This window comes from Tarenaya hassleriana, unplaced genomic scaffold (assembly GCF_000463585.1).
Source record: "Tarenaya hassleriana unplaced genomic scaffold, ASM46358v1 Cleome265, whole genome shotgun sequence".
NCBI classification, from domain to species: domain Eukaryota; kingdom Viridiplantae; phylum Streptophyta; class Magnoliopsida; order Brassicales; family Cleomaceae; genus Tarenaya; species Tarenaya hassleriana.
In genome coordinates this window covers 82,029-95,324 of record NW_010965907.1, presented here as the reverse complement: position 1 = coordinate 95,324, position 13,296 = coordinate 82,029, and the positions used below count along the sequence as shown (strand labels likewise).

General features: G+C 42.6%; 1 pseudogene; it reads left to right on the top strand.

Annotated features, from left to right (window-relative positions):
- The first annotated feature begins 4,815 nt into the window (after nucleotides 1–4,815).
- The window catches only part of LOC109116825, a 26,468-nt pseudogene continuing 17,987 nt past the window's right edge, over nucleotides 4,816–13,296 (top strand).

The following is a 13,296-nucleotide window of genomic DNA, read 5'->3' as shown; positions in this document are numbered from 1 at the left end:
TTGGTCCGGCGGACCGGGAATGACAGATTTTGCAACTCTCCAACTTGCGGTCTTGGGACGCGGAATTCGCCGGATTCTGGGGCCCACTCGCCGTCCAGTCGCCTCCCACGCCTCGAGGGTGTTGCAGGCTCGCCTATGGGCCTGGGCTCGAGCCCACTTGACCCCTCTCGCACGCCATAAACATCTCCCAATCCTCTGCCTTAGCCATTTTCGGGCAAAACAGAGGAAGTAGAGAAAGAGGGAGAGAGGGAGAGAAAGGCGACGAACCAGGGCAAGGGGAGCTCGGGGAAGCAAGGGGGAACGTGCCTAGACGTGTCCTGAAGGTGTTCACGTCGTGTGGAGCCACGAGGAACGCACACAAGCTCGGACAAACTCAAGAACAAGGTGAGTGGCTTGAGTTGGAGTTGTGAGTACGTCTGGTCCGGCGGACCAGGACTGATCTTGTTCTCAATGTGTGATGGTCTAAATCGAGATTTCATTGCATGTTTGAGGTTTAGAACATGTTTAGGGATGTCAAACTGTGTTTTAGTAGCATTTGGAAGCAACCCCGAATCGATTCGGGGGAGAAAAATCGAAATAGAATCGGAGAAATCGCGAGGGAGAAGAAAGTTCCAGTCCCGGTCCGCCGGACCACGCGTGGTCAGCTCCGGACCGAGACTAGTAGGATTATGACAAGAGCGTTTAATGCATTCAGGATTTTTACTCTAAGCCACGAAAGTGGATAGAGTACTTTCTTGGATAGCGGAATTTTCGGTTCGAAAGAACCGAATCCGATCTTGGTCTTCGAATCCCTCACTTTAGAACGAGCATGATCTAGGTCCATAATTCCTTACGGCATCCTTGCATGATCGGTGAAACCCGATTCCCATAACCTTTCCCATCGACTATCTTTTCTTGAACATTGCTTGCTTTGATTTTACTTTCTTCTTCTAATTTTCTGCAATCTTGAAAACCACCTAAAACAATTCACCCATTTTATTTCTTTCATTTTCCTAGTTTTAATCGACTCCTAGCTTAACCGCTTAAGTCCTTGTGTTCAACCCCGGTACTACGACATCCGTACACTTGCGGATTAGTTGTGTGTCGGGTATAAATTTAAAGCTCGTCACGCAAGTGATCAATGAGACGCCTCAAAATTATATTCTAGAAGTGGAACCTTTTGATGTCTGGGGCATAGACTTTATGGGACCTTTTCCATCATCTTGTAGGAATGTCTATATCTTAGTTGCGGTTGATTATGTGACTAAGTGGGTAGAGGTTTTGGCTAGCACGAGGAATGATGCTAAGACTGTGGTTAGGTTATTTAGACAGATTATTTTTTCACGTTTTGGTGTTCCTCGTGTTGTGATTAGCGATGGCGGCACACATTTTGTCAACCGGATCATCGAGACACTACTGAAGAAGTACGGGGTTCATCATCGGATTGCTACTCCATATCACGGAAAAGCATGTCATCTACCGGTTGAGCTCGAGCACAAAGCTTATTGGGCAATCAAGGCGCTCAACTATGACATGAAGACCGCTGTAGAGAAACGCGTACTCCAGTTACACCATCTTGAGGATTTCAGACTTGACGTGTACGAGAACGCAAAGATCTACAAGGAGAGAACGAAGAAATGGCATGATCGACACATTATTCAGCGATCATTTCACTCAGGTGATCTTGTCCTTCTCTTCAACTCTCGTTTGCGATTGTTTCCAGGTAAGCTGAAGTCCAAGTGGTCCGGCCCATTCAAGATCCATCGAGTTTTCGACCACGGAGCGGTGGAACTATATGACAACAAGGGTAGCACGTTCAAGGTAAATGCACAGCGTCTGACGCTGTATAACCTAGCTGATCCTGTAGGAGAGAGAGGTGTTCTTTCTCTCGAGTTGCCACCACCAGTCTGAGCTCACATACGGTCTAGCTAATGACCATAAAGAAGCGCTTCTCGGGAGGCAACCCGAGGTCTTTGTTAGTCTTAGGTTTTTCTTTTTGGATTTTTGGACTTTAGATCTTTGCATTAGGCCTGATAGTTTGGATTTGAGAGCCTACGCGATGTTTTCCCTCGTGCATAGGACTGCATAATGTGATTTGCAGGTCATTCGGAGCACAACGGAAACAAAAATGCGAAGTCACAGAGAATGAACCCGGACCGGTTCCATATGGAACCGGACCGGTTCCACTGTCTGCACACCGAGATCTCGAGAGCTGAAACGACGCAAAGGATAAGGAGTGCAACGTCCACACTGACACTTAAGGGATATATACCAGCTTCCGAGAGAAGACGATTGGATAGGTTCCAACCATAGAGTGTGTGAGAGCTCTTGCGTTTGATGTGAGTTAACTTCGTTGCGAGCGAACAAATTTCGCAGAGCTAAGTTTCTCTGTCCCTCTTATTGGCTCTTTTCATATGTTGTCTTCGATTCTACTTTTCCGGGTGAGAGTCTACACCATGGACGGTGTATGATTCAAGTCTAGGGGGGTGGATAGATCCTTCATACATTCAGGCCTATCTACTTAGGATTGCATTTTGTTTAGGTGCATTTTATCATACATATAGACTTAGGAAAATGTTTCACTTTGCATTAGTTGTATTCACACGTTTTTTTTATATATATATTTTCCATATAGATGGGTTTTTGTTAGGTTTGCATGATTGCATTTGACATATAGATTTAGGTTCATATAGGTTCACGTGCATACCTCGAAAACCCGTTTTGAACATCATTTGGAAGATTTGTGGGATGATAGATCAGAAATATCTTGATGATCTAGTGACTTTGTAGAACGTGGTTGAACCGTGTCGAATTGATAGTTCTCCAGACTTTCTATATAAAGTTTGTGGGATGGGGTTGTTATTTGGAACCTACGGAGTTGAAACGACTATATCCAGGTTATAAGTTTCGTTTAGAACCTTTTTCCGGGTTAAACCCGAATCACTCCCTAAGCAATTGCTTAGGACGTTGTTATGCAACGTTTCAGGATCGGAGAATCGCTATCATACTCGTGGGAGCCAGCCAGCAACTTGATCACACCATGTTTCCTTCGGTTGAGTTTTGGGTTCATCTTTGTTTTAGGTGTTCCTTAGCTTAAGTGTTTCGGTGGCAAGTCTCTTATGGTTACATGAGCCGGTTATTACATTTTACTCTTAGGATCCACTCACTTGGATGTCTGTCGACTTTGTAATGGTGATCCTTGTTTACGACTTTATTGTTATACTTCGGTTGATGTCGGATTTTTTAATACGGTCTTAGAACGATATGATTTCCTAGTATCTTAGAATTTAAATCCTTTTTGGCATTTACGGTTGGTAGCTGGTGGCATATTCTTTATGTTCTATTGGTTCTCTTTTGTTGACAAAGACCGGTTTTAATTATGATTTGATTAATGGTTTAATTACCGATTCATGATGTTTACAGACGTACGATATTTTTATCGAATGGTATGTTTTGAATGTTTAAAAAACCTGAACCTGATCTATGAATATTCAAAAATCCTTTTACTTCTGCTGCAAGAAGATTGAAAGTGTTAATCAAATATTGAGTGGTTTAAAAAAAAATCCTAGATTTTCATAACATGGTTTCTCGATTATGTGGCGCAACCTGTAATCAGAACACGGGTTTCGGGCGTTACAAAGATTGGTATTAGAGCAGTTCTCTCCGAGGGAAGGAAGTTACCACCGTTTTCAAAACTGTTTCTCGATGTTTCCTGAGTTGTGTCTTCCGTATGAGTCTCCACTGAAAATAGTAGTAGTATTTTACATGGTGATTTAGGTTAGGACGTGACGTCCAGTACGTTCTGTAATTTTAGAATAGTTGTTGAGGCTCTCTAGTAGTATGAGTAGTTAGGAAGCGACCTGGCTAAGCATATTTGGCATCGAACAAGGCCAAGGAACCGATCCATATACCGCATCAAGAGCAAAAAGAGGTCAATGAACTACAATGAGTTTTGCGAGTTTCGGTACGCGATGCAGCAATTCATGCAAGCGAATGTCCCTCGCCATCAAGAAGGACTAGATGAACAGCGAGAACCCATTGAAAAAAACATACCACAGTAGCCACTGAACCTGCCTCTATCACGACAAGGACTGGCAATGGAAGCCGGCTGCCTGGCAATCGTAAAGAAACTTCGCTCCATGCATACGCGAAGGTTGGTAGGATCCTAACACTCAAGTTTTCAAAAGACTAATTGGTACATATAATGCAAGAGTTCAAGTATGTGCATTACTCCTTCACTATCGTATGGGGATCGCCAATGACCACCTATTTGGATAGGCAAGACATTGGTGGGACATAGTGGTTAGGAACAAGCCAGTTGGGCATTGTTTCACTTAGGAAGTGTTTCGAGAGGAATCTGAGCACAAGTATTATCAGCAACAAAATCAGAACCATCGCTTAGTTGAGGTCATCAATCTTCAACAAGGCAGTCTCACCATATGTGAATACGAGGCAAAATTCACGTGATTCATGGTCTATGAAGCACCCTTGAGGCCTATCGAAACATTTCGCGTTGAGAAGTTTAATACTGGATTGTGACTCTGTTTGTGTCGCAAAATTGAGATACATGAATATCTTACACTAAGCTGGTACGACAACAAACATGAGAAGACGAAGCATAGCAAGAAAAAAAAGGGAACTACAATTATATGGCAAGAGCCTATACTGGAGATTCCCTAGTGTAAGGCAGAATCCACCAATTAGACAATTCAATCAGACCAACAACAAGGGGAGACATACGATAACTCGGACATTGCCGCCACCGACAAGGAAAACATGCTCTCATTGTGATTGTGTTCGCCTAAGACTTTGTGGAACCATTACGGTCTGTTATAGATGTGGGAAACCAGTGCATATTTTCTACAATTATATGGAGAATCCGAACCGAATTCGGTAAGGATAGCCTGGCACAAGAAACCCCTGCTAAGGAAAGTCAAAGGAACCCCTGGAGTCTATGCACTAGAGGTAGAGGCTAAGGCCGAGATAGAAGAGAAAGAGTACCTCAGTGAGGAGGATGCAGATTATGATGAGATGGCTGAGGAGGAACATGAAGAGTTTGATTTATGTCATCTCGCAGAAGGATTTGAGCCTTCGCCAACAACGATGGTTGGAGCTTATCACCAATTATGATGTAGACATCACATACCATTTAGAAAAGACAATGTTTCATTCATGCCTTAAGCTGTAAGAAAATACTATCGGTCCTAAAGGTCATATCCATATGAAGAGGAAATGTCTTGAAATTAACGACAATATTAGGTCACTTATCTTGGAATGACGATGAGAAGGAACCGACAATGAGCCAAACTTACCGAGTTATCTCAGAGCAATGGATTGATTCCCATTTGGTTGAAATTATGGATGAGGTTGAGGATTATAAGGCTAAAGGGTATCACATGGATGCAAGGCCAGATTTGAGGGAATAATCGACTATGGGTTCCCGACAATAAGGAATCAAGACGGCAAATCCTACAGAAGCTCATCAACCCCGGTTAGCAATCCACCATGAGACTAGAAAGATGTAATAAGGATTGAAACATTGGTATATATGGCCTAGAATAAAGACAGATGTTGTCGAATTCATATCAAGGTGTTTGACATGTCTTTAAGTCAAGATCGAACGACAAATTTGCAAAGGAAAATTTCTACCACTCGAGATATGCGAATGGAAGTGGAACTCGATTACAATGGATTTCACTGTTGGATTACCCATGACGCCTACCCAACATAACAAATATGGATCATAATTGACATGCTTACCAAGATAGTCCATTTCCTCCATATTTGCCAAGAATATCCCGTGAGCAAGCAAGCTCGGATCTATGAGTACAAAATAATAAGACTACATTGGATTCCAAGAGAAATTATGATAGACAGAGATGCTCATTTTACCTGACACCTTTAAGGCGCTACCAAGATACTCTGAACTAAACTTAGGTTGATTATGACATACCACTCTCAAACCGATAGATAGTTTGGCAAGGACTATTTAATTACTTGAGGTCATGCTACGAATATGTATTTTGGATGAGAGAACGACATGTGACATATATTTAACATTATGAAAAGTCATCTGGAATAACAATCATCACTCAAGCATCGAAATGTTTCCATATAATGATTGTGTATGGAAGATCTTGTTGAACGACCCTATGTTGGATACAAGATCGGCAGAAGTCTTATGCGGACCGGAAAAAGAAGAGACTTACATTGGACGTAGGTGACAAAGCCTTTTTATGGGTCCGAACGATCAGAGGACAACGAGTTTTGGAAAGGTTGGGAAATTGAACCGAGAGTACAAGGGACTGTAACCTATAATTGAGAAAGTTAGAACTATAACACATCAATAAGAGTTGAGCTAAGCAGATTCATTATGTATTCTATGTTTCAATGTTGCGAAGATATGTAACAGATCTGAACCACGTGTTAGATCCGTTGAAGATCAAACTACAGAGTAATATTAGGTTCCATGATGAACCAGCACAAATAGTGGACCGTAAGACTAAATAGTTACAAAATAAGGATATAACTCTAGTCAAGGTCATTTGGTGCATCCAAGGAATGACAAATACCACTTGGAAACCCGATGAAGAGATACGATACCACTACAGCCATTTATTCGATACATGCTTTAACTCCAACTTTTAAAAGATTTTGAAGGGTACACATTTCAAATTCGAGGACGAATTCAATTTAAGGGGAGGATTATGATAACCCGTATCCGGAAAATCCGATTAAACAAACCTGCTAAGGAAATTTTGAGAAAATGCAAGAGACGTTGGGAATCGATACCGGGTCAGAGGACATCTCACACTGATTGGATATCGACCCTAGACCAAGAGAAAATTCTCATACATCATCCAGACTTGCCTAAATCGAGTTGAAACAAAGCTGATTAGACTTATGAATTTTACTTAATGATCCGATAATTCAAACAAAAAATTACAATGATCCAATGTTAGAAAATAATTCCCAAAACTCATCTGAAATATTAGCTCACTAAAAGGGCTTATTGATAAATAAAACCATATTTCCTTCCTTTCCAATTAATATTCTTCCAATGCAAGTAATGTTTTGGATTAGATTAAATAAGCTTATATAATACCTAAAATCTAGAATCAATGTAGAAAATATTTCTACTAAGAGAAAATATATATATTTGCAAAACATTAGAAAATAATTCCTAAGAGATCGGTTCTAGGGTTTGCGCAGCGGATGTAAAACAAAAAATTTATAAAACTCTAGAACCTATCATGCATGATCTTATAGAAACGTTAGAACGCTTACCTCAATCGATCCGGGACTTGTATCAATTGATTTGTTCGTCCGATCACTGTAGGCACACGGCGGAAAGGATTCCAACGGTTGGAACTCGTCTGCTAGGACTGAAGAACACTTTCTTCTTTGCGCAAGGGTTTCAGGGATTAATCTCTTAGGTTTTTCTCTCTCAAAACCTCTCAAAAGAGTCTGAAAGTCGTGCCAAAGAGTTCTCAGGCGTTCCCCAAAGTTGTTTAACCTTAAAACCCTAATTTGGGCGAGTTAATGAAATCCCGGCGTCTGGACCGATCGGTCCAGGGCTCTGGACCGACCAACATTTGGACGTCACCTCTGGACCGATCGGTCTACATCTGGACCGATCGGTCTGGGCTGGCTGGACCGATCGGTCCTGACCTTCTGGACCGGTCGGTCTGGCTTCCGCTCCACCAGAAAATTCTCGTCTTTTCTCGCGGGTTTGTTCTTTCCTGTGTGTGACCCTGTAGGCTCATCCGATATAGTAGTATAACCTGAATCTCCATTTCGTTTATACAAGTCATAGACGGTCTCTAGCAAGACACTATGACTACCTATCTCGAATAGAGTTTGTTCGTGATCTTACGAACGCCAGTGATGATTCCGTTTGATGATCCTTTTGTATCACGATATCATATGTCGAATATAAGGCATGGACAAGCCACCTTATCTGATTTGACTGCTTTCTCGTTTACTGAGTTCGACTGTGTGAAATAGACGATGTTCGTCTATAGTGAGACCACACATTTCTACAGTCTCGCTCACATGAGGGGCCCAGCGATATCTCTCTCTTTTACGAGAGGTACAAATCCCGTCTTGACTGTCTACAATCCAGCACATGATTCGTTTCGTACCTAATACACGTCTTTATAGTCCTCCTGTTACGCAGGACGTTTGACGTATTCAAAGTACGCACCTCCTCATGTTGGATTTCGTAGATATCTCAGGTCTTAGGATCCAATCATGGAACCGTCATATGAGATTCAAGTCATGCCGCTAGTCCATGTGACAATCTCATGCGGGTTAATCTAGTATTCCGTTCTCCAACTAATACCTATGATTGTGATCGTATCCAATACCTATGATCATCTATATGATCATCAATCACACATCATACTAGTCTTAGTATATCATTATTCCCATAATGATATATGACTAGGGAATTTAGTATTGTTCATAACAATACATGGATTTCATAACATATTAAGTATGCACAACATGTAATGAATAAAACACTCATCCATAAACTATAGAAAGTGTCAATACTGTTGGGATTCCTGGGATCTCTAGAGCGAATCCTATTCCTAAGAGATCGATTCTAGGGTTTGCGCAGCGGATGTAAAACAAAATTTTTTATGAAACCCTAAAACCATGCATGTATGATTACGTAGAAACGTTAGAACGCTTATCTCAATCGATCCGGGGCCTATATCAATTGATGTGTTCGTCCGACCACGAAAGGGAGGAAGATTACCTCGCCCTCTACACGTAGCCACACCTCGGGATGGATTCCAACGATTGGAACTTGTCTGCTAGGACCCGAATCAACTATTCCGTGTGTTGCTTGGAGAAAACGAGACTTAGATCACCTCTTAGAACCTTTTGGATCTCACCAAAGTCTGTTCAAGTTCTCCAAAGTCGGCTCCTCCTATTAGGGTTTTAATCTCCTTCTTATAAAGTGATTTAACCCTAATTTTTGTTTAATTTTCGAAAAATCTGAAAGCCGGAACGGACGGTCCAGAAATGCACATGAACCGTCCGTTCTAGCAAGCCAGAACGGACGGTCTGCTTCCGTGGACCGTCTGTTCCAGGCCTTCTAGAATGGACAGACCACGTTCTGGACCGTCGGGTCTAGACCTGGCGGACCGTTGGGTCTGGCCCTTCTGGTCTGTCCGGTCTGGACCTTTCCATCTCGGTTTTTCGTCGTTTTCTCGTGCATTCGTCCTTCCCTGCGTGTGTGACCCTGTAGGCTCATTCGATATACTAGTATAATCCGAAATCTCCATTTCGAATATACAAGTCATAGGCGGTCTCTAGCAAGACACTATGACCACCTATCTCGAACAGAGTTTGTTCGTGATCTTACGAACGTCAGTGATGATTCCGACTGATGATCTTTTTGTATCACGATATCATAAGTCGAACATAAGGCATGGACAAGCCCCTTATCTGATTCGACTGCTTTCTCGTTCACTGAGTTTGACTGTGTGAAATAGACGACGTTCGTCTATAGTGCAGCCACACATTTCACAGTCTCACTCACACGAGGGGCCCAACGATATCTGTCTCTTTTACGAGAGGTACAAATCCCGTCTTGAATATCTACAATCTAGCACATGATTCGTACCTGTTACACGCTTTTATAGTCCTCCTGTTATGCAGGACATTTGACGTATTCAAAGTACACAACTCCTCAAGTTGGATTCCGTAGATATCTCAGGCCTTAGGATCCAATCATGGAACCGTCATATGATCGTATCCAATACCTATGATCATCTCTATGAACATCAATCACACATCATACTTGTATTATTACATCATTATTCTCACAATGACATACGACTAGGGAATTTAGTATTGTTCATAAAAATACATGGATATCATAACATATTTAAGTATGCAAAACATGTAATGAATAAAACACTCATCCATAAAACACATAAAGTGTCAATACATCAAATGTATCAAAATAAAGCTCGCATAACAGTAAATCATGGAGCACTAAACCAACAATCTCCCACTTGCTCTAATCATGGACTGCTAAACATCTAATGCCCATAGCCAGACTACGATCTGTAGTCATCCGAGTCTGACTGGAAACTAGTGTCGGTGTAACCCCTTACAGCGAGCTCATCTTCCGACCCACCGTACACCAAGAACACATCCTTAGTCCTTCTTAATTAGTTCAGGATGTTCTTGACAGCGATCCAGTGTGACTCACCTAGATCTGACTGGTATCTTCTCGTAATGCTCAACGCATAGGATACATCCGGTCGAGTACAAAGCATGGCATACATGATGGATCCAATTGCCGAAGCATATGGAATCAGATCAATGCGTTCTCACTCATCAGGTGTCGTACGACACTGACTCATGCAGAGAACTGTGCCACTGCTCATCGGTATGGTTCCTTTCTTAGAATCTTGCATCTTGAACCGTATCAAGACCTTATCGATGTAAGTACTGTGACTTAATCCTAGAAGCCGCCTCGATCTATCTCTATAGATCTTAATGCCTAAAATATAGGCCGCTTCCTTCATAGAAAACTGCGTTCCTAGCCAAGACTTTACGTCTTGCAAGGTAGGAACGTCATTCCCTATTAGGAGAATGTCATCCACGTATAGCACTAGAAATACTACTATGCTCCCACTGACCTTCTTGTAAACACATGGCTCATCTTCGTTCTGTAAGAAACCAAACCTTTTGATTGTCTCATCAAAGCGAAGGTTCCAGCTCCTCGAAGCCTGCTTCAGTCCATAAATGGACTTCTGAAGCTTGCACACCTTCTTCGGGTTCCTCAGATCGACAAAACCTTCGGGGTGTATCATGTACACATCCTCGGTCAAGTTCCCGTTAAGGAACGTGGTCTTGACATCCATTTGCCATATCTCATAGTCGTAATATGCGGCTATGGCAAGCAGGATCCTAATGGGCTTCAGCTTGACTACGGGCGAAAACGTCTCATCATAGTCTATACTATGAATTTGACGGAATCTTTTCGCCACAAGTCGTACCTTATACGTGGCACGTTGCCATCCATGTCGGTCTTCTTCTTGAAGATCCACTTGCATCCGATGGGTTTTATCCCTTCAGATGCATCAACCAGAGTCCACACTTGGTTGTCTGACATGTATTGCATCTCGAACTTCATAGCCTCGTGCCATTTCTCGGAATCGGGACTCGCCATAGCCTCTGGGTATGTGGTAGGCTCGTCATGTTCTAATAACATGAACTCCTCATTCCCAGTCACGACAAATCCATATCTCATAGGCTCTTGGTGAATCATGCCTGATCTCCGAGGTTCACTAGTCGAAGGTTGAGTCACAACCGACAGTGAAACAGGTTGAACGTCTTCAACTTGTTCACTCGGCTCAGCGTCTACTTGCTGCTCTCGAACTTCCTCAAGTTCGATCCTACTCCCACTGACTCTTTTGGAGACGAACTCTCGCTCCATAAAAGTCGCATTCCTCGCAATGAACACCTTGTTCTCTGCCGGAATATAGAAGTAGTAACCCTTAGTTTCCTTAGGGTAGCCTACAAATAAACACTTATCAGATTTGGAGGATAACTTATCAGTCATCTGATGCTTCACGTAAGCGTCGCAACCCCAAATTCTGACAAACGATAACGCGGGACGCTTCCCCGTCCATATCTCATATGGCGTCATTTCAGCCGCCTTCCAGGTACGCAGCGGTCTCTAAAGCATAGCCCCAAAAAGACTTCGGAAGATCTATCTGACTCATCATCGACCGAACCATGTCTAACAGTGTTCGATTCCTCCGTTCAGACACACCATTCCACTGTGGCATTCCAAGAGGAGATAATTGTGATACAATACCACAATCAACCAGATAGTCAGAGTACTCTTGGCTCATATACTCGCCACCACGATCTGATCGAAGTGTCTTGATCGTCTTGCCATGCTGGTTCTGTACTTCATTCTAAAAGCCTTGAGCATTTCAAGTGTTTTAGACTTATGTCTCATCAAATAGACATAACCGTATCGACTGAAATCATCAGTGAATGTAACAAAATACAGATAACCTCCTCTAGCTGGACAGCTCATTGGTCCGCATACATCACTATGTATCAGGCCCAATAGCTCTGTCGCTCTCTGTTCTTTCCCCTTGAAAGGATGCTTCCCCATCTTGCCCATCAAACAAGACTCGCAAGATTCAAGAGACTCAAAATCAAAAGAATCCAGAAGACCTTCAGAATGAAGCTTCTGAATGCGTTTCTCGTTTATATGGCCTAGACGACAATGCCAGAGAAAGGTCGGGTTTAAGTCGTTCGGCTTAAACCGTTCAGTACTCACGATATGGCCTAGACGACAATGCCAGAGAAAGGTCGGGTTTAAGTCGTTCGGCTTAAACCGTTCAGTACTCACGTTATAGATGGATAATGCCGAGTTCGAAGGCTGATCATTCAAGACGTATAAACCATTCACAAGATAACCATTACCATAGTAAATATTGTCTCGATAAATCATCAAACTCGAGTTCTCAATCACAAATCGAAAACCATCCAAATCCAGACATGAAATAGAAATAATGTTTCGCCTAATCGCAGGCACACAGTAACAATTACTTAATTCTAAAACAAGTCCAGAAGGAAGATGCAAATCATAAACGCCAACACACAATGCAGCAACTCTTGCTCCATTTCCGACGCGCAGATTCGCTTCTCCCTCAGCTAGCATCCTACTTCTTCTTAGTCCCTGCACATTTTCACAAATGTGTGAGGCATTTCCAGTATCCAATACACATGAAGATGTAGTACAGATATTAGCTTCTATAACATGAATACCTGAGGCAGAAGCTTCACCAAGCTTCTTGTCCTTCAGATCCTCCAAGTAAAGGTGACAATTACGCTTCCAGTGTCCAGACACTCCGCAGTAATGACAGTCACCCTTAACGGGCATAGGCTTAGACGTAGAGGCAACTTTTGCCTTTTTCGACGTCTTCTCTTTGGCTTTACCCCGCCACTTCTTGCTGGAGTCTTTCTCAACAGCAAGCACAGTCTTAAGGACCACGATATCCTGCTCGACCGATTTCAGCATCCCATGCAGTTCGGCTAAGCTCTTAGTCATCCCGTGCATATGGTACTGCATCACGAACTGGTTATAGCCCTCGGGTAATGACATCAGGATCAAGTCCACAACCAAGTCACCATCGAGGTTCACTCCCATACGCTCAAGCTTTTAGCATCTCGGCATCTCCGTCTTCACTAGAGCGTCTTGTACTTTTCAGTACGCGCTAGCTCCTGAAACATGGTCTTGAGCTGTTCGATCATATCAAACACGCTCTT